Source organism: Lynx canadensis, chromosome A1 (genome assembly GCF_007474595.2).
Source record: "Lynx canadensis isolate LIC74 chromosome A1, mLynCan4.pri.v2, whole genome shotgun sequence".
In the NCBI taxonomy this organism is placed as follows: domain Eukaryota; kingdom Metazoa; phylum Chordata; class Mammalia; order Carnivora; family Felidae; genus Lynx; species Lynx canadensis.
The window spans coordinates 147,008,475-147,030,314 of record NC_044303.2 but is presented as its reverse complement, the minus strand read 5'-3'; the positions used below and the strand labels follow the sequence as shown (position 1 = coordinate 147,030,314).

The window sequence follows — 21,840 nt, the reverse complement described above, 5'->3', positions numbered from 1 at the left end:
TCTCTAGGTGGGTGGTGAAATAATCGCCTAACTATATTCACTCATTCTTCTCCTCAAAAGAACCATGTGTCTTGAGAAGTTGGCCTCAGTCACAGGGTAATATCCCATTTTAAATACAGTTTCCAGGGAGGTCTGTCCATGAATGAAGTCAACAAAAAGGCTTAAACTGCACTAGGAAAGAAGAGCTTGGTTATATGACTACTGGGAGACGGCCTTGGTGGATCTCTGTGCTCTCAAGCTCAATTAGTGACCAATTATCAACCACAAAGTACTTATAATAATAAGGTGAGGAAAGAGAGAACAAAGACTATATCTTTTAACATTAATCATATTCAGCCTTAAGTTAGCTTTTTAGGTCCTTTCAAACAGAATTTCCAAGCATGCAGATATAGGTATCTTAGAATATCAGAGACATTCCCCTCCAGTTTATAAGCACAGAGAATTAGAGGAAACCTACATGTGTAAACATTTAAATCCAGAGAGATTCTTTTCAAACTTCAGTTTTTTAAAGGAGGAAATACAATTTAGGAATAACTTTTAGTTTATCTACTATGAAAAACAAAACAAAATTTGAGTTCTGACATAAATCCTCAGATTGTCTTAATCTCATCCCTCTTCCCACCAACCATAAGATTAAGGACTGTGGACTTCCTGCTGGAGGAAGTCATTGCTCAATCACTTTGGAATCCATTGGAACCCTTTGCAGTATTAGTTGGGACAGGCATACACAATTGTGAAATATTCCTTTCTTTATTGAGGAATCAGCACTACAAGTCAGTCCCTGAGAACTTCTGCTCGATATGCTCTTACCTCCAAACTACATATTCTCCAAACAGGGAACAGATTTTATCTCAGGAAACTAGTTGTTGCTTCCACTAATGGTTTCCCATTTTTATATTAAACTCACAACATCCTATTTTAGGACTTCACATGAATATTTGCCTGATAGGTTTGGCACAGCTGTCAAGCAGTGCTTAAAATAATTTAGGTCACAGCTTTTAGAAGGAGTCAAAAAGAAAGGGAACGTGAATCAATTAGATATGAAAATTTGAGATCTCAGAGAGACTTAAAGTCCCGTTCTTCCGAGGCAAAGCGAGGAAGCAGGAGAGTTTAAAATGCAGCGTATAAGTGGCAGCGTCTAGACTGTGCCCCATTCCCCCGGGGGTTACTAGCTCAGTCGTTTCATAAATATGTGCTGAGTTCCCACTGTGGGCGGGACCGAGCTAAGGATCCTGATGCCCAGGGACCTAAGTTACACCCCCAGCCCCTTAATGTTTGCGCTCATTGGAATTCCATCAGTCCTGTAATTGACTAAAAATAGTCTTCAAACTGACTTGAACATATTTAAAAAGCCAATATATGGAGCACAGAATAAACTCATGTCATTTTTCTGCCAAAAAAAAAAAAAGTCTGCTTGGAGTATATCTTTACTTTCTCCCTGTCAAAAGGCAAAAACTCCTCCTACCACTCCCAAGAAGCGAGAAAAATGTTTTTCAAACTGTTAATAAGAGCGTTTAGCACCTTCTGGACAGCAGTCGGGTAGCCTGTAACAGCAGCCAGCAGCCTCAGCGCCGGGTGCGAGACCAAGGAGCTCACACCAGTGAGCCCCGCCCCGCCCCGCCTTTCCCCGCCCCGCCCCCGCCCCCACCCCCGCCCTCCGGAAAGAGCAAGGCCCCGCCCTTATTGGCCTCTAGGCGGGGACCCGAGGCGCCCCGCCAGCCTCAGGCTGGGCGGACAGCCGGTTCCGCGCAGCAGTTGTCTCTGAGCCCAAGTCACACCCGTCTCGGGCCGAGAGCTGAAGTCCCAGCCCACGTGGCGGCGGCTCGTGAACTCCGGCGCATCGAGGAGCGCCCGGCGCGGTTCCTACCTCCGCGCCCGCTGAGAGAGTGGGGGTCGGCTGGCGGCCCCAGCCCCTCTAAAGGGCTAGCTTCCTTCCATCCTGGCATGCCTCTTCAGTCGCGTTTGTTGTCGCGTATGGGACTTAAAATATATCTCAAAAGGAGACGCGAAATTCAGCCTCAAACCTCGAAACGTACCCTACCGGCCTTCTCCAGGCTGTTTGCATGCTTCATCCATATCTCTGTTCCTTTCTTACACTTCTTCCACCGTCCCCTTCTTCTTCCCATCCCTTCTCTTCTTTTTCCTCCCGGGGCACTTCTTCCCCCCAAAATTCCACGTTCGCTTGTGTTTTGAAATTGAGTAAGTTTAAACTTTGAATTGGGGGCCTTTCCTTTGCAATATCCTGAGGCAGGGCCCTAGCATTGGGTTCAAGTGGTGAAGGGCTTTAGTACAGTTTCCAAAAGTAAGGCATTCTGTACTATATTTCTGAAAGTAATACTTAAGACTGAACAGCAAGCCCTCCAAAACTTGGATCCGCCCCAGGCCATGGGTCCTTCTCCACCAAGCTGCAGACTTGGCTGAGAGCAGTGAGCACATCCCCGCGGACTTGGGAGCAAGCGCACTTCCGTACCTCACAAAGGCAAGGTCTCCATTCCTGGTCCTTCAAACCCCTAGATTTACGTCGCATATTCTTAAATTTAAAACTAACGACTAAAGGTTCTTCATCATTGAATGTATGGTTGTAAAAGTGGCTTCCTTGGTTTTTTTGGTGGGCGGCATCGGTTTCCTCCACCTGTGCTGAACTTGTCCATCAGGGGGCGCCCACATCCGCCACAAAACACCCTATTCCTAGACATCTGGGTTCTGCAAGCCCTTAGCACGCCAACTGGGGGCAGCTCCGAGGGAGCTCCCAGCCTCTCTCGCTCCTCCCTCCTTGCCTGCTTCTGCCGATCGGGGAGGCAGGGATTTCACACTAGCCATTCATTTGTCAGCCGTGGGGGAGGGGACGTAGGAGCGCAAGAGACTGAGCAAAGGCTGGGAGAAGGGAAGGGAGGCAGAGAAGATGGAGCCAGAAGACGGAGAGACAAAGATGAGATACGGGACATAGATAGCAAGACTGTCTTTCAGTCTGTGGGTGTGCGCACGGTGGGACAGCTCTCCCTAGGTTGCGTAGATTTCTCCTCCCTCCCGCTGTATCTCCCGGGGAAAAGCAGGACTTGCTGGGGCGCAGCTGGATAGGAGAGCAAATAGTTTAAGCTATGACACTATTTTTCTACCTCGTTCTCCGCTGCCTAACATAGTGGCCGCTCCACGCCCAGTGACACAGACAGCGAGCCGGGACAACCCTGATGCCCCCATATCCGCGCGTACTAGGGATGTCGTCCGGAGGCGCCCACACCTCTGCAGGGTGGTGGGACGCTCCAGCCTAGGGCGTCCCCTGGGGCTCCCGGCACACGCTCTCCCTGGCCGCTCCGCTAGCCTGTAAAGTTGCTCAACTAGGGCCAAGAGCTGGGAGGGGGTGGGGAGATGGAAGAAAAAGGAGAGCTGCTGTTTTCGGGGCGAGAGGGCTGGTCCTAGAGGCCCGAGATTCGGGTCCCCGCGCCACCTTTGTCTGGAGAGCGCTCTGAGCACGGGGTTTGTTCGTTGAGACCACAGTGGAAGGCTCCACTTCGCTCTTCTGGGTGAGATAAAATTCTTGCACATCTCTGATGATTCAAGTCAAGCTTTTCCCGCCCAGGAGCTTCCCAGACCTCCGCGGCACTCCAACAACCCCACCCCCATACCCTGCTCCCTCCCGGCCCGTCCTCCGCGCTCCGCGCGCAGGACAAAAGAACCCTGGGGCACCGAGGAGGGCCTTGACAGCCCCCAAGTCCCCAAAGAGACGCAGCCGGGGGACCCTGCCCATCTCCCGGCCGGACCTCTTCCCAGACTGCCTGCGGGCAGAGGGGGTCACGTCCGCCCAGGTCCCGGGCTGCTGGGGCGCAGGACCGTCCTGTCAGGAGCTGCCCTGGAACAGCATTCCAGGAACACCAGGTACTGACCACACACCAGGGGCCCGGGAGCCAGGTGGCCCGCACCAAGGCGGCTTCGGGGACTTGCAAGTGGGCAAGTCTCGGGAGTCCCCATTCAAACTTTTGCCTCGAGCAGGTTAACAAAAAACAACAAAAAACAAACAAAAAAAGACGAAGAAGAAAAGGAAGAAGAAAGAAAGGAAAAAGAAAGAAAGGAAAAAGAAAAAGAAAAGAAAAAAAAAGCTCAAGGTGCCATTGGTCCCTCCTGCTCTCCAGCTCAAGACCCCACGACTTTTCTAAGGGTTCGCTACAATTCTCTTCCCTCCCTTCCCCCAATTCCGTTAGTCCTTCTACCCCCACCCGATTCCGGACTTCTTTTGTCTGCATCTTTTCAGCACCACGGTCCCTCGGTATTCCTCTCTCCAAACGTCCTTCTGAAAGTTACCTGCATTTTTAAAGTGCATATATTTTCTTAACTTCGCCTTACAGCTAGTTCTCTTTGCTTTAATTAAAGTGTTCTACCAATTACAATGTACTTCGTTTTTCTAAGCTCGCTCGTCTTTTTTTCCTTTTTTTTTTTTTTTTTTTTTTTTTTTTTTTTTAAGGGGAACAAAAGAAACGTGATTACCTTGAAAGGCGGCTTATTGCAGTTTGGGGGAAAAAATCACCGCAGCGCTGAGCGAGTGGGCTCGGTGTTGCCGGGGCGGGTCACATAGGAAGCGCGGTGGCCTGGGGAAGCGTGAGGAGGGTGCGGGACGGTGCTGAAGGATGCAGGAGGATGCGGGGCTGGCCGCAGATCCCGGTCCCAGCGCCTGTCCACAGCACCTAATGTTCGCGGCTGTTGCTCCCGCCCGCCTGGAGTTCTTCCCCAGAAAGGCTCGGGGCAGCTCGCCTGCAAGTTCAAATGCGGGTTGTGACACCCATCATCATTATATCACTGTACCGTCAGCACCGAGGAGGAGACTCAGCGAGGAGGAGGAGGAGGAAGAGGAGGAGGGTTCATTCACGGGCTCCTGAAGCGCTCCGCAGCTTCAGCCACTCCTAAGAGCCCAGGCTTGGAAAGCAGGCAGAGGGGCGGAAAGGCAGCTCCCCGCGCCTGCGGTAGGGACCGCCTGCCTCCCTCCCCAGGCACTCCCACCTCTCGGCGTTTCTTCCTGACAAGAAGTACCAATCGGCTTGGGGACAGCAACGCTCCCCATTCAGCGACTCACTAAGTAACATCGCGCTGTGTGCACAGAAACCACTGCCCTCCCACCCCTCCCCACCCCCACTTCTCCGCCCCCTGCGCTGCCAGTTCTGGGTTAGGGGAAAGGAGCCCCCAGGCTCTTGTGGGGCAGGCCAGCACTAGACAATTGAGCACCCTCAGTTCTTCTTGGGAGCTAATGAAACTCTGTAAAAATCAGCAGAGAACTCGGTTACAGCGTGTTTACGCGGCCACAGAGCCTGCCTGTCCCATCTGAGGGAAGTGTCATTCTTGCGCCTTCTGCCAACCTGAAAGAGACATTGAGAAAATGAGATCCTTCTAAGACCTAGAGGAAAAGTGTAAGAACTGCCTTTCCCGGGAACTGCCCAAAGGGGAGCCCAACGTCACTGCACAATTTACAAAGACCCTGGTAATAAAGGGCTGGACAGGAAATTCCCCAAAGCAAATCCCTTGTTGGATTTAAACTCTTACTCTGCCACAAATGTACATAAGTCTCGATTCTGCTTTCTTCCTTCTTCCTTTCTCTCAATTTTTCAAAGTGTCCCTCATGGTAGAATATTTAATGATTTTTCTGAGTAACAGACTGCTTGGATGTACCAATCCCCTTCCTTGTGGTCAGGAAATGGGACCCTAATCTTTCATGAGTTTATGTGATTTTTGTTTTCAGCCAGGCCCACCAACTATGTAAACAACATCAACACAAGCAAGAGTCCTCTGCATTGTGTTACAAAAGATTTCCTATAGGACCTTAGAGAGCCAAGGGTCAACCAGTTGCACAAAGGATTTCTGCCCCTTAGAAAAGAGGGACTTTGTATTTTCCTTTTCTTTGAAGTCAAGTATGAGTTTATACAATGGGAAGAAAATAAGTCCAAGGTGCCTATCAGTTTAACACTGGGGACACTGGAATGGATAGCAAACGTTTCTTTCTACACAAACATGGAAGCACCCTCATAATTTTTCTCACTGATGTCTCTACTTAGAAAATTATATCAAACACAACAGTGAGGATTAAAGAAAAAAGTTGAGTTTCCCTCTGAATTTCTTTGAGTAGGTGGGCCTTACACTCACACTTTAAAACTTGTAGAAGCCTAGACTTCTGTACATGCACATCTACCATGTTTCTTTCCAAAGTTTCTTGTGCAAACTGTATGCATTCTGCATGATGCTACATTTTAAGTGATAAACAAGTCGAAGTTTTGTTAGAATTTCAGTTCTCAAAATGTGTGTTATCCATTTCTTCTCAGTTATATATTTATCACCTCATGACAGTAAATAATGTAACTATTAATTATAGGATTTAGGAATCAATTTTTTGTTTGTTTGATAATGACAATGATTTATTTATTCTTAGTATAGTTATCATACTACTATTCTTAACATTGAAGTTCTATTTCATTAAATATTTAGAATAACAGAGTCACAGAACAGAATCGGATTTCAACCTTTAGATTCAACAGATAAGCAAACTAAACCTCAGAAAGTGACTTTTCCTAAAATCACCCAGTTAAAAGCAGAGCTGTTACCACAACACAATTCCTCACACTGGGTACAGTGGTCTTTTCAGAGCTCCTCAGAACAACTTTATAATCAAGATCACTTCATTCAAAAAGGGTGAAAAATGAAATTAAAGAATCTTTATTGGAATTTATACTGCAGGCATTAGGATAGACCTTTCTCTGAAACATTTCGAAGTATATACTATTGTTCTCATTCTTAAATTTGAGTAAATCTAGTTGAGTTCCGAAGAGTTTATATGTCTTGCCCAAGGGTACTTTCTAAGTGGTAGATCCGCCCATCTGAAAAGCTTATTATCTCTCTATTACCCTGCTCTCCCTTCATCATACAGCTAAGTAAAACATTCCTACAAAGGAAACCTAATAGCAGATTAATATCCATTTTCAAGGAAATGTTAATACATTAACAGTCACTATAAGTAATGCCATCTTTACATGATAAAACATGAAGAAAAATTAAGGGTCAGAGACTACTTACATCCTGAGATATTTTCCTTTATCTTGCCAAATGTATTCCTCTAGCCTTCTAACATTTATAGTTCCTTATAATGTCCATGGACATTACAACTCTTGGCCGAGGAGCAGTATTATTGGGCAAAGGTACTTTCTCAAGAAGACTTCACCCTTCAGAAGACGGACAATGTTGAAAAGCTTTATACCACATGTTTTCCCTTTAGTTTGGCTTGTAACGTTATTTAGAAAATTAAACACTTCTTCAGGCTGTCAAATAACTAAAATGAAGTGACACCCCTGAATATCAGCTTGATTTCTCCAAGGCAGATTTTCCCCTTCAGGTACCTATAATGGAGAGGGAGTAAAAAGGAAAACATATAAGGTAGGTTCAGAATAGAGTCTACAGCTGTATTATTTATATTTAACTGTCCCTGAGGCCTTCTCCCTCTCTCTCTCTCTCTCTTTTCCCCCTCTCCCTCCTTCTTTCCCCCCTCTCTCCCTGTCTTCCTCTCTCTCTCTTCATGAAGACAAAGAGAATGACAGACCAGTTATTTCTGATTCTCCCATGTCTGAAAAAATATCACAAGGTTTTGAATGGGAAAGTGTGTCTTTGTAACTTTTATTTGTCCACTACACTAATTTGTAATGTAAAACTAATTTGTTCATTACACTCAAGTCTGAATCAAACAGCAGTTAAAATCTCATTCTGTGTATCCCCCTTTAAATCATGGCCTTATACTGGGGATGCTCTGTATGTAAATTCCATACTCTCAGGTAGTCTAGATAAAGCAAGATCATCATTGCTAGCGCTGGTGTCTACAAGAAACCAGAAGCCAGAGTCTATGTGCCTTGCTTCGTTGCCTTGATCTTGTCTTCAGGAACTTGGCAGAGGTCAGGGGCATCCAGCCAATGACTTGAACAAGAAAGGTGTAGCTGGCAGGTAGGTCTCCAGGGAATTTCATTATCTCCATCTAAACCTCCCTCTGAGCTTTAGGATCACATTTCAGACTTCTCCTTTTTTATTGATCAGGTGAAGTGTTCTTAGACATGGTATCATCTTTTGCTTCATTGGGGATGACAAGGTTCCAGTCCCACTTACGTTCAGAAAACAGGTTCACATTTCAAGTCCCCGGTCTGGCTGATCCTGGACACAATGGAGCAAATATCCCCTCTGAAGGGTGAAAAACTGTGACATTAAAAAAATTCACCTTTAGTGAATTTCACAGTGCCTAGAAAAAGGAAGCCAACCCCTAAAATTGCTTCATTATTTTGTTGTATTTCATTTTTTTTATAATTTAGGGACAGATATTTTACCCAACACTTTAAATGCTTTTTGCTTTTTTAGGAAATGCAGAAGTAATATGAGGTCTTTGCTGCCTTCTTTAAAAAATAAAAGAAACTCTACAAAAGGCAAAGTGATGGTGACGATCTCATTACTCTTTAGCCTGAAGTATATAAATTACTCAGAGAAATTAAACATAGACAAATATCTTTAGGAAGCCATGAAAACTTTGATTTTTCCCAGGGTGAGACTTGGCTCCCCAGTCCCCAAATCAAAATGTTACAGTAAAATGTTGCTTCCAATAAAAGGTTTTTTTTTTTTTTCTTTGCTGTAAATGTCCTGTTCATGGTTGGGCAGATTATTCCAGAACTTAACTGGAAGACCATCTACATCACGACGGAACTATGCAAGCCAAAGCCAAGTCCCAACATGGAGTGATGGGAAAGGCTGGGCTTTCGAGAGGAGATGACTTCATTAGGGAGAAGAGAGGCTCTCTGAGTCGGTCCACAAGGCAGCCAAATGGCTCAGCACATCTGCACTCACCCCCGGGAGGCTCTGGAGCAGAGTACCAAAAATGTCATCATTTTTATAAAGAAAAAGATTAAGGCATAGATGAAGCAGTCCAGCTAAACTGAATCAGAGATAGTATCACCACCCTTACTCTCCTCCTTAGTCACTTTCTCAAAGTTTTTTCTTTCCTTTCCACAACCTGAGAAATATAGGTCATTTTTTATAAAGCATTTTGTCTCACTGAACCAAGATGAGCTGAAGAATTTGATTTCTGAACACAAGGAAGTGGTAGAAAGTTTACAGTCTATGTGGCAGGGCAGAGAACAACGCGGAGGTTTTCTTAAGAGGCAAAACTTTTGCAGGTGCTATTGATTTTCAGTGAATACCAGATTCCATTTATTTAATTAGAGTACAATGGGACCCAGAGACAAGAAGTTTAATGAAAGCACGATGGATGGAGCCAAAAGCCACCACAGCAGCATTACTGTCTCTGGTGAGCAAAGGTGGAAAGTGTGACTGGAAACAAAGGAAGTTCTAAGTAGTGAGAAGAATGTTTGGAGAACTCTAGTATGGGTATCAGAACAAGACACAGAAGTAACGAGCAGACATTCCATTTTAGTTTTTCCAGTAAAAAGTATTGCAGGACTAGTTGAATTCCAGAGGCTTTACGCTTTTGTCAAAAAATATGAATGATCCCATTTTAACCCTGAAATTCAAAGGACATCAAATATTTGCTATAACGCATCAAGAAAAAAATTAGAGAAGAATACCTATAAGACTCAGCAAATACTTATCACAAACAGACTGCTCTCAATTTCATTTCTATTTTCTTTGTTCAATTCAACAAGCATTTACCAAACACTGTTAATGTGTACTGTTTTAGACCTTAGGCATTCAGGCATTACTCAAAAGGTAAGAATTGCTTCTCTGCCTAAAAAAGTTTGTAATCTCTACAGAAAAAAATAATTTCTTAGAGTAGCCTAGGTTATTTATCTATGTAATGACTAATGAAGTTAAAGGGAAAAAAAAAACCAACCATTTTTGTGTGTGTGTGCCCATTGGCTGGTCTAATCAGCCATCTTTTAAAAACATGTCACTGACTACAAATGAATCAGGGGAGAATGATAGCTCAACAAATCTCCCTTACTGGAAAATCACTTGCATGCACAATTCTATTGACATTGAATCCCAGGCATTAATCTTGTTGTATGCAGAGAAATTTGTGTTTCTTATTTTTCCATAATAAAAATAGTCCATTAGATGTCATGTACTTAGGGTGCATTTTAAGGGTTTTTTTTTTAAATGTTTATTTATTTTTGAGAGAGAGAGAGAGAGACAGAGTGACAGCAGGGGAGAGGCAGAGAGAGAGAGAGAGAGAGAGGGAGACACAAAATTCAAAGCAGGCTTCAGGCTCTGAACTGTCAGCACAGAGCTCAACATGGGGCTTGAACCCATGAACTGTGAGGTCATGACCTGAGCTGAAGTCAGACGCATAACTCACCGAGCCACCTAGGCTCCCCAAAGTTTCTAAAGGTCTTCTAGAGTGAATAATTCAAACCAAAGTTGAATGGTGGAAGGAAAGCATTAAATATCACCCTAACAAGAAAAGGAAGTTCAGAGAAATTGATCACTCCAAGAATACAAGGGTCTCTGGCTGTTGGATATGAGTATCTAATGTAGGCATTAGAAAACAAGAGAAAAGAACAAGGCAATAAAAATTCTTCTTAGTCATCACAAACCTGAAATAATTTGATTTTAAATATTGCATCGAATTTACAGGCATCCTCAAAAATCCAGTTCAGGGGTGCCTAGGTGGCTCAGTCAGTTGAGAGTCCGACTTCAGCTCAGGTCGTGATCTCACAGTTTGTGGGTTTGAGCCTCATGTCAGGCTCCGTGCTGACAGATCAGAGCCTAGAGCCTGCTTTGGATTCTATGTCTCCCTCTCTCTGGCTCTTCCCTGCTTGCACTCTGTCTCTCTTTCTCTCAAAAATAAATAAACATAAAAAAAAATGGAGTTGAGTATGTGTAATAGCCCTTCGCATCCCCCATTTCTGCAACTCTTTTGGGAATGTTTGTCCCTTTTTCTCTCTGGAAGTAGCTACCTGTGACTGCCTCCTTTCCCCATATCATCTCACACAATATCTATCTCTCTTCTCTCCTGTTAACATATAGCATCATGTATGTTCAAGGTGTATAATGTGAGGACTTGATACATGTATATACTGTGAAATATTTACCCCAATTAAGTTGGTTAACACATCTTTTATCTCCATAACTACCATTTTGTTGTTGTTGTTATGGTGAAAACATTAAAGTTCTACTCTCATAGTGACTTTTAAATATGTAATACAGTACTGTTAACTACAGTCACTATGTTGTACCTCAGATCCCCAGAACTTATTCATCTTATAACTGAAAGTTTTTATGCTTTGACCAACATCTCCCCATTTCCTCCAACCCTTAGGCCCCGGGTGACCACCATTCTACTCTCAATATGCTAAAAAGGCCCGCCATGTATGACAAGCCCACAGCTAACATCATACTTAATGGTGAAAGGTTGAAAGCTTTTTCTCTAAGGTCATGAAAAAGACAAAAGTGTCCATTCTCACCACTCTTGTTTAGCCCAGTACTGGATGTCTTAGCTAGAGCAATTAGTCAAGAAAAAGAAATAAAAGGCATCTAAATCAGAAAGGAAGAAGTAAAATTGTCCCTGTTGATGAAACAATCTTGCATACAGAAAATCCTAAAAACATCACCAAGAAACTCTCAGATGTAATAAACCAATTCAGTAAAGTTTCAGTAAAAGTCAACATAAAAAATCAGTTGCATTTCTATATAGTAACAACTACCTGAAAAAAAAAAAATAAAGAAAACAGTCCCGCGAGCAGTGGCATCAAAAACAATACCATACTTAAGTATAAATTTAACCAAAGACGTGAAAGATCTATGCACTGAAGACCATAAGACCTTGAGGAAAAAACTGAAGACCCAAGTAAATGGAAAGATATCTTGGAAAAGTTCAAATTGTGAAAATGTCCATACTATCCAAAGCTATCTATAGATTCTCTGCAATCCCTATCAAAATTCCAATGTAATTTGACACAGAAATTTAAAAGGAAAAACAAAAAAACCACAGTATCTGTCTTAGTTTGGGTTGTCACAGAGGCAAGACTCATTTAGGAGTCAAGACCAAGAAACACCTACAGAGAAGACGCAGTGAGACAGGGAAGGAAAAGAGGCTAGTGGAGGCATTTCAAGCAGGTTGTCACTACAGGGAATTGGAGCTGATTCTCACTGAAGAATGCTGAGAAACAGTAGAGAACATGCACGGCCCCCCTTCTGGGAGATTTATAACCAACTTGCTATTGGCTGAAGGCTTTTCCAAAAAGTGTTAATCCCCTGCCACTTCTGTGTGAGTGCAGGCAGACTGGGCTCTGGTGGCCATAGAAGGCTCTTTTTGTGTTTTGTTTTGTTTTGTTTTGGTTTGGTTTGGTTTTGTTTTGTTTTGTTTTGCTTTAAAGATTATTTATTTATACTGAGAGAGAGAGAGAAAGCACTCGAATGTGGGTGGGGGAGGGGCAGAGAGAGAGGGAGAGAGAGAGAATCCCAAGCAGGCTCTGTGCTGCCATGAACCATGAGATCATGACCTGAGTCAAAACCAAAAGAATCAGATGCTTAACTGACTGAACCACTCAGGCACCCCCAGAGAAGTCTCTTAAAGCTAAAAGATCTAGGGACTGTGATGAGAAATTGGGCCAGTTGGCATGGAAATGATAAAGGTGAGGGATACAGTAGGGGTACCGATCACATTTGCTATAATTCTCAATATTCTAATCACCACTTGGCTGGCTAGAATCCCAGAACTGGCCACACTGGTTTCCTGCCTTGGTGGGGGCAAGATGAAGCTGTAAGTTTTCAGAGACCAGGGAGGCGTGTGAATACATCCATGTCTCCTTCCTTTTAGCCATCTTCCTCCCATGCCAAGATCACATCATGGCTACTTTCTTATATCCAGTGCTGCCTCATTTGCAGGATCCCTAGTCTGAATCTTAGTGCCTCTTCTCCCTCTCACAGATCTAGTGTGTAAATTCACCTAATGCAAAGTCTTCTTCTTTAGACATGTAGTCACTGGTGGAAGCCCTGTTGAGAGTAGGGTCTTTATATGTCAGGTTCACATTACATACAGTTCCTTAACTGTATATACCACACCGGGCCCATAGTAGGTGCTCCATATATATGTGTAAAATAGATGTGGAATGAATACAACTGTTGAGAATGTTCTATGTCCTAAGAACTATCATTAGAGAATAGAAATGAAAATAGGAATACAACATACTCTCTGCCTCAAATAACACTGAAAACTCAAATGCTTTACCAAGGCCATGAGGACACCACAAATGAATGAAGTTGAACACAGAAGTGAACAATAGTGAATGGTGAGAAATGTAGAAGGAAGAGAGCCTATTCCTACTTAGTGGAAGTCAAAGGGAATGTAGGACTGTTGATTCAGTGCTTCCAGATCTTTACACACTAGAAAGGCCCAAAGAAATTGGTCTTTGGACAGATCCCACCTGAAGGATCCTAACATTGTGACCACAAGTTTATTTTATTTTATTTTTTAATGTTTATTTTTTAGAGAGAGGGTAGGGGGTTGGGGAGGGGCAGAAAGAACGGGAGGCACAGAATCTGAAGCAGGCTCCAGGCTCTGAGCTGTCAGCACAGAGCCCGATGCAGGGCTCGAACTCGCAAACCACAAGATCGTGACCTGAGCTGAACTCAGACCCTTAACCAACTGAGCCACCCAGGCGCCCCAATAAGTTTAAATGATCAAAGGGAAGGCTGATGGGAGGCTGGCAGACGGTAGTACTCATTTTATTCCCTTTGTCTACTCTCTCCTTTTCTTTCTTTGCTCACCTGCTCCCCTAGAGTAAACACCCTTATGAATCCCCAAGAGGCCAGTGTGTTCTACAGAGGCTAAGAAAGGGAAGAAGCGATGGCAGAGAGATTCCAAGGAAGGGAGGGGATTAATATACAATGATTCCTGAAGAAACAAGGAAGGCCAAAACCGAAATGTGGCAGGTAGAAAAGATGCCCCCTCTGCACCCACCTCCCTCTCTTTCCGCCATCTGGCCTCACTATGTGTGACCAACACCCATGACTTCACGTGAGCTCCCATTCTAGGGGCCAAGAAAGTTCCTTTTCCTCTTGTAGTTGAGGGATACAATTATCCAGCAACCCAAATGGTAATAAAGCATTTTCCCAAGGGGGTCTTAAACGAGAATACCGTTAATTCTGTACTCTTCAGTGTAAATTCTTGACTTTGTATCTTTGAGGCAATGTATTCTGAGGTCTAAAGGCACAATTTTACACTATTCATAAAGAGAGGCATGTAGCACATGAGGCTATCAATAACATAGGAAAGAATACCTACTCTGATAAAGACTATTGCATTTTGGAGGGGGAAGCAGATTTCAAGAGAGTGCTCACACCTGAGGACTAAGCTGGAAACTGGATTATAATTGGGAATTGTTTCCTAAAATGGCCCAGATATGCCTAATAGAGATGGTAGATACAGATGGCAAACAAAAGAACCTGAGAGAGGAGAGTGTTAATCTGGAAACAGATGAATGGCTGGTGTTTAGAAAACAGTGGGAGCGGGAACAGTAAAAAGCAAAGGTGAATGAAAAATTGGGTTGCTTGAAACCAGGTTGTTTGGCAGATTCCAGGTCAAAAAATAAAAACCTGAACGCTACTGTTTTTGTTTCCATTCACTGCCCAGACTGCTATGTCAAATGTCTCCTTCCCATTGGGAGTAAGGTTCCATAACTATCTGCACGCTTTTCATTAATGTACGCCTATTTTTATGTAGTTTAAAATGCTCATCCCATATACTAATTAAGGCTTTCTTTCCACCAAAGCTTCTATGCCTATGGCTCAAGAGACATGAATTGGGAAGGGCGGATGTCCGTGTTTTTACTCTTCCTGCTCCTGCCTGACAGGGGCATGGGGCAGGGCTGGGCAGGCTGCTCTGGGATCTCCGTACTTGCTCTCTTCTAGGCTTTAGCATTTCTGCCATGAAGAGACAGAAGTGAGGGTGAAGGAAAGGGACAAGTCCCTCTTAGTTACCGGCTGCTATAATAATCCTCTTTGGGATCATTAAAGCTTCCCTGGATAACAGTGACTGACAGCTGATGCTCTTGGTGTGTCAGGTGTCCCAGTGCTGGCCACCTAGGGGACACGAGTGCACTTTCCCGGAGTCTTTAAAGGACACCCTCCCTGGGCAATTCCCTGCCCTTGGGGGGTGCATGCAACTGTGCTTCTTCTTTCACTCACCTCAACTCAATCTCCGTTGATAAGCCCCATATCACCTGCTGCTGTCGTCCCCTAGTCTGACAGGACATTCTTGGGGACACCAGCAAAGCAGCTTGACTGCAACTACTTCCTGCTCTATCATTTAGTTCATAAAAACAAAAACAAACAAACAAAAAATCCCCAAATCCTAGTCTTTGCCAGACCAAACAGTGGGAGGGCAGGCTACCCATGCCCTATCTCCTTCCAATTACTTCTCACCAAATACTTTTGCTCCTGTAGAGTAGGCACAAGGCTGATCAACACATTCCTTTTCTGAATGGATGTATTAAGCTCCACTTCTTAGAAACATCCTCAATTTCTGTGACTTCTTGTCTTAGAGTCTCCCCTTCACCTCTCCCTTGAGGAGAAGAGAAGAAACAGTGCTATCTACAAAAAAATAGTGGCATATAGTTTGATGGAAGGCAGTGTGAGAGATGCTGGTGAGGAGAACAATGGGCTATCAGGTTGTCTAAAAATGCAGCAAGATGTATCTTACTGGTGAAAATGGGTTTGTCCAGCAAGAAAGAAATTACAAAAGGCTTTCCCTCCAGTCTCCTCTGCCATTGCCCCTTGGCTTTCTATCTGCGCCCTTATGTAACTATATGTGTGCATGTCTTCATACCCTAGACTTTTATGTCTCATTTGAATAAAAAGCTTCTAGGCATTCCGGTGATAAGGCAATTCCATACCAAATTCCAGGGATTTCTTCTGATTCATAGCATTTTGGCAACTGCATTATGGAAGAGGAGATCTGGCTATCGTTCAGCAATAAGGGGAAAGAAACACTGCCAAGCCTCTGGAAGTCCTAAATTCAAAAGGCCAGGTGTTTGATATAGGGAAGCAATGGGAAGGAAGTAGTAATGTGAGTACAGACTCCAGCAAGGTAAATAGGTTCCCAACATGTCTGGCAGTTCCTGATCTGGTTTCAGATGGAGGAATTTAATAAGCTTTAGGGTCTTAAAACCTGAGTGACAAACAGAATACCAAAAGTGGCACAGTGGAAAGCCTTTTAGAACTGAAGTCATAGGATGGGGGCATAAATCTCAGGTCTGCTACTTACTAGTTTTGTGAATCGGAGCAAGCCAACTGACCTGCCGGAGTTTCCCCACTGGCAAAAGAGTGGTAACAATACCCATACAACAGAGTTAACAGCAAGATCTGACGAGGTAACAAAATAAAGCACCTAGGAAAGTGGCCAGGGTGTACGGCTGTACGGCTCTGGAGTCTTTGCACTATACAAGTGTCCAGCCAAGCAAATGAGCAGGGGTTGAAAGAGCATCCAAGCTCTGCTAGTTAAGCCATTGACCCAGCACAGGTCTATAATAGACAGGAGCAAGGGGCAAATTTTCCTCCACCTCTGACACAACCTACCAAGACTTGTATCAGGGGACTCTATCTTCCCACAGCTGGCACCTCTTTCTAATTTTCACAATGCCTGCAACGCTTGGATAGCCACTAGATGAATAAATAAATGGAAGGCAGTGTCTTGTTACTGGGGCATGGCTTAGGCTAATCTTTCTACAGAGGATAGCTCTCAATAAATCCACAAGAGCAGGCTCCAAATGAATGAACTGGTCCAAGTCAAGGACCATCTGCAACTAGATCAGCATTTTTCAATGTATACCTTGTGCTACTGTAGAAAAGAGTTTGTATTTTATAGCTGTGACACCAAAGTCACAAGCAATAGAGGGAAGAATTTAAAAATGGGACTTCATCACAACTAAAAACATTCATGGTGCCGAAGGACACCATCAAGAAGGTGAAAAGACAACCCAGAAAATATAGGACACAATTTTTTCAAATCATATATCTGAGAAGAAACTTTGATCTAGAAGAGATATAGAACTGTTCCAACTCAATAACGAAAAGACAACCTAATTTTTAAAAATGAACAAAGTGTATAAATGCGCATTTCTCCAAAGAGGATATACAAATAAGCAGTAAACACATGAAAGGTGCTCAATGTCATTAGCCATCTGGAAAATACAATTCAAAACCACGATGAGATAGATACCACTTCACACCCACTAAGATGGCTACAATCAAATTTTTTTTTTATGTTTATTTATTTTTGAGACAGGGATTGACAGAGTATGAACGGGGGAGGGTCAGAGAGAGAGGGAGACACAGAATCGGAAACAGGCTCCAGGCTCTGAGCTGCCAGCACAGAGCCCGACGCGGGGCTCGAACTCACAGACTGCGAGATCATGACCTGAGCCGAAGTCGGACGCTTAACCGACTGAGCCACCCAGGCGCCCCAAGATGGCTAGAATCAAAATGTCAGATAACAACAAATGTTGGTGAGAATACGCAGAGTTTTAGAAACCTATACACTGTTGGTGGGAATGTAAGATGGTGCAGCCACTTTGGAAAATGGTCTGGTAGTTTCTCAAAGTTACCCATTTGCCCTAGCAATTCCACTCTTAGATATATATCTGAGAGAAATGAAAACATATGTCAACATAAAAACGTGCACACAGATGTTCCTAGTAGCACTGTTCCAAAAATGGGAACAACTTTTATGTCTATCAGCTGATGAAAGAATAAACAAATTATGGTATATCCATGCAAGGGAATATTATTCAGCAATAAAAAGGAGTGAAGTACCGAGACATGCTACAACATTGATGAACCTGACACAAAAGACCACATAAGAGAAAAAAGCCTGACACAAAAGACCACATATTGTATGAATCCACTTATATGAAATGTCCAGAAAAGGCAAATCTATAGAAACAGAAGGTAGATTAATAGGGCTACCTAGGGCTATGGGGTATGGCCTAGGAGTAAGGGGATATGGGGTTGACTGCTAATGGGTGTGGTATTTCTTTTTGTGGTAATAAAAATGGTCTGGATTATGTTAGTGTTGGTGGATGCATAACTCTGTGAATATTATAAAAAGCATGTAACATAAATGGGTGAATTGTATGGTATGCGAATTATTATCTCAAAGGTGTTACCAAAGAAATGTAAATGTATATTTAAAAAAACTTACTGGTGATGCTTGTAAAAATGCAGATGACTGAGCCCTTCCTCACACTTACTAAATTAGAATTTTCTGTGACTGAAACCCAGGAATGTGTAATATAAAAAAGTCCACTAGTCATAGGCAGTAAGTTTGTTGACCACATGACCACTTATGTCATATGAATTAATTGTATTATATTTTTTGTTACAGTTTTTACTGGGAGATTTTTCCTTGTAATAAGTGTGGCATTTGAAGTTCAACAGCTGAGAAATAGTTTGGATAAGACAAAACTCTCTTTTCAGTGTTAATACTTACAGGCAACAAAGTGGAAGAATCTATCTTTTCAGTTTTCCCACTTGGGTGCTCAATGATAAAAATTAAAGGTAGTAAAAATGAAAACCAAGTAAAATTTTGTAATTCATGGTAGAAATTTCCACCATCAATACCATCAACCAAATAAAGACAAGAAGACTGGAAAGTTTCTAAAACTTGGGGGATCTAGTTTCTATTTGCCCCTTTGCCACCAACTACTGGGATGAGATTTCATCATTCATATCTCCAACCCTGGCCATTCCTCTGACAGTGTTTACTAAATCTGAATAAAAGTTTGAGATGAAGGTTATTATTTCAACTGCATGACACAATTAATGTTAAAAAGCTAAATATTCCTATTCAAGATATTTTTACTCTTGGATTGAATAACTGTCTTTATATTTGTACAGAATGTTGGTGTTTACAAAGTTACAAAGTTAGTATTCACCAGACACTTAATCCTGGAACAATCACTGTGCAGTATATGTGGAAGATTATAATAGGCCTCTGACAGAGACTTCTAGTTGTTCCCCAAGTTGGAAATGTACCCAGCGTTTGTTTTCATTAGATATTGTAAGACATCAGATATGGAAATGATCATCATGAAGGAAGTAGTCTGCATTCACAGATCTCTAGAAATAGATGGATTGCATGTCACAAAGGGCCACACGGAGAAGGACAGGAACGGTCAGGAGCCAGGAGTGAAAGCAGAGCATGGCCCAAAGTCTATTATTAGATTTTATTTTATTTTATTTTATTTTATTTTATTTTATTTTATGCGTGGCAAGTTATGGGTGAGACAGGGTAGCTACACTGAAAACTTTAGGATTGGATAGTTTGAATAGTTTTGGCAGTCTTTGGGCTACAGAGATGGTCTCTAGTGGTCTGGTACCTGGCCCTGGGGAGTTCTGGGCGGGTATTGGCTTGTTGTATGAGCTTGATAAAGGAGTTGGTTGGGGGTGTGGGCTCTGGATTGGTGGGTTTGTATATCGACAGCACACTCCCAGGAGAGTTGTTCGCCATTTCTAAGAATTAGCTAGCTCCAGGAAGGTAGTCTCTTGATTAAGGCTCTAAATGTCAGTGCATCAGGAATATAGAAAATAAGGAAATATAATCAATATACTTCCCCCAACTACATGTCTGCTCACTATGTCACATGTCTGTCCTAGAATGCTTGAATCATCACTACTGGAAAAATGACAACATTTCCCAGATTCTCCTGCAGGCAGGAAAGACCACATGATTCATTTCTTGCCAATAAGACAGGGGAGGAAATGATGTGAACAACTTCTAGGACATGTCCTTCAAGGATGGCAACATGGTCCCTCTTCCCTTCTTCCCTCATCCTGCTGCCTAAAATGTCGATGTGCCAGGTGGCTTTCTTAGATCATGTGTATAAGGGCAACAGCAGAGGGATGGCAGAAAAGCAAGAGAGAGGGAGTACTCACGGGCACTGAATGTTTGCCATGCCAATGTTGACCTGTTGATCTGCTTACATTTAATCAGATTGTTTTATGAGAGAGAAATAAACTTATGGCTTGTTAAGTCACTCTAATTTTGAGCCTCTGTTACAAAGAGAAGACCTATATCTTAACTGACAGAGCTGAGCTATTGTGTAGAGTTGTGCAAGCATCTTTCGCACTGCACGGTGGACAGCCTCTGTTCTGTCCATGGCAGCCATGAATGTGTACCATTTCTCAGATGAGGACACGGAGTGTCAAGTAGGTTAGGACATCCTTTTAGTAAATCATAGTAAATCTGAAGCCCTACAAGGATTATAGAACCCAAGGGAGATAATACACCAGTTTTACTATAAAATGAAATACAATAATACATCAACATTCTCAGGCAAAAGATAAAAAAAATGTTAAGTACCCACATTCAATATTTGCTTACTTAGAAATGAACGTAAGAGATTTAAACAAAAATAGAATTGGAGAGAATTCTGCTGAATGTTGTTCAACATGCTCAGAGGAATAGGATATCTCTTTAAATTCAAAAGCCAAAGTGACAGGCTGTGCGTAGGGGCAGTTATAATGCCTGTGTGTGTGGGTCTATCATTTGCATGCATTACGATGGAAATTGAGCATCCATATTTTACTTACATGTGCCAGTGAAGTGATTGCACTTCCCAGATCCCTTTGTACACATAATTACTTGATTTGTGAGCCAAATGTGTGGTTTAAGGATGGAAATAGGTACACAGCAACTCCATTTGGAAGGTCCAATTTTGACTTAAATGACTAGAAACTTTTTTTTTTTAATGAAAGAAAGATTAGATATAGGATTTAAATTTAGTTTGTTTAAAACACTTGATATTTAGGGATTCATTTTTTTTTTGAAGGGTTCACTTCAAATTAAAATTGCACTTAAATTGGGAGATATAGTTAAGTGATGATTGAGATAATTAATCTGTAAGAAGAAAACAATCAGAAAGTATTATTTTATCAGTAGGCTATACATATATCAGCTCTGCAGCTTTAAGAAAAATAGTGTCAATATTTTATATTTAAATGATTCGCAAAAACATCCTGCAATTATCTGCCAGTTGTTCTAAAACACATGTCATAATACTAGCAATTGCAAAGCTGAATTTTGTCTCCACACATCTAAGAGATACTTTTCTAAAAACACCCCGGGATTTATAGTTTAATATTCTCAAAAGTTTTCCACTTCCTTGAAAAGTCAATTTTTTTCCTTTTGTGCAAGTATGTTCCATAGGAAATGGAATAGTCTTTTAAAAATTTTTTAATGTTTCATTTATTTTTGAGAGAGAGAGAGAAAGAGTGTGAGCGGGGGAGGGGCAGAGAGAGCGGGAGACACAGAGTAGGAAGCAGGCTCCAAGCTCTGAGTTGTCAGCACAGAGCCCTATGAGGGCTTGAACCTGAGCTGAAGTTGTACATTTACGGATGGAGCCACCCAGGTGCCCCGGAAACGGAATAGTCTTATAGCAAGCATTCTTTACTGATTTAGAAGTTTCCCTACCCATACCTATTGCTGTATTAATTAATACAAACAAAACATTACACTATCTACTATATCCCAAGTTGTAATTAGTAGAAGTGCAGGAGGACTTGGGGCCTCAGGCGAAGATCCCTGGGGGTGCTGGACTCCCTTGGCTGCCGGTGGCTGGCATGGGGCAGTGCTGGTAGCCATCTTGAAATAATAGTTTTAGAACAATTTTAACCTAAAATGCTGGGTAAAGTTACACTCAAAAAGTTTGCAGCCAATAGTAGTTTCTAAATTGAATAGGACAACCACCGTTAAATTTTAAAAAGGATGTTGTCGTTGGTTAAAGTAAATGCACAGTGCTGGCATTAATTTTTAACTTCTATTTTGGTGACAAATCTAATCATTATACTATCCCCCTGTTATGGAAACCAAAATATTTTGCT

At 42.6% G+C, this 21,840-nt stretch overlaps 2 protein-coding genes across 4 annotated transcripts in view; both read right to left on the bottom strand.

Annotated features, from left to right (window-relative positions):
- VCAN (versican) overlaps positions 1–4,901 on the bottom strand; it is a 120,195-nt gene extending 115,294 nt beyond the window's left edge. The window contains exon 1 of one of the 3 annotated variants that reach the window (XM_030324106.1): positions 4,480–4,901. The gene's annotated coding sequence lies outside the window, so the exon portion shown is untranslated. The remainder of the gene's footprint in view (positions 1–4,479) is intronic. The other 2 variants (XM_030324100.2, XM_030324113.2) reach the window with 2 other exon arrangements.
- Positions 4,902–5,113: 212 nt separating this feature from the next.
- Positions 5,114–21,840, bottom strand: part of XRCC4 (X-ray repair cross complementing 4) — a 318,736-nt gene continuing 302,009 nt past the window's right edge. Inside the window, exons 11-12 of the transcript XR_003970694.2 lie at positions 8,122–8,208; positions 5,114–7,367 (exon numbers count right to left, since the gene is read on the bottom strand). The gene's annotated coding sequence lies outside the window, so the exon portion shown is untranslated. The remainder of the gene's footprint in view (positions 7,368–8,121; positions 8,209–21,840) is intronic.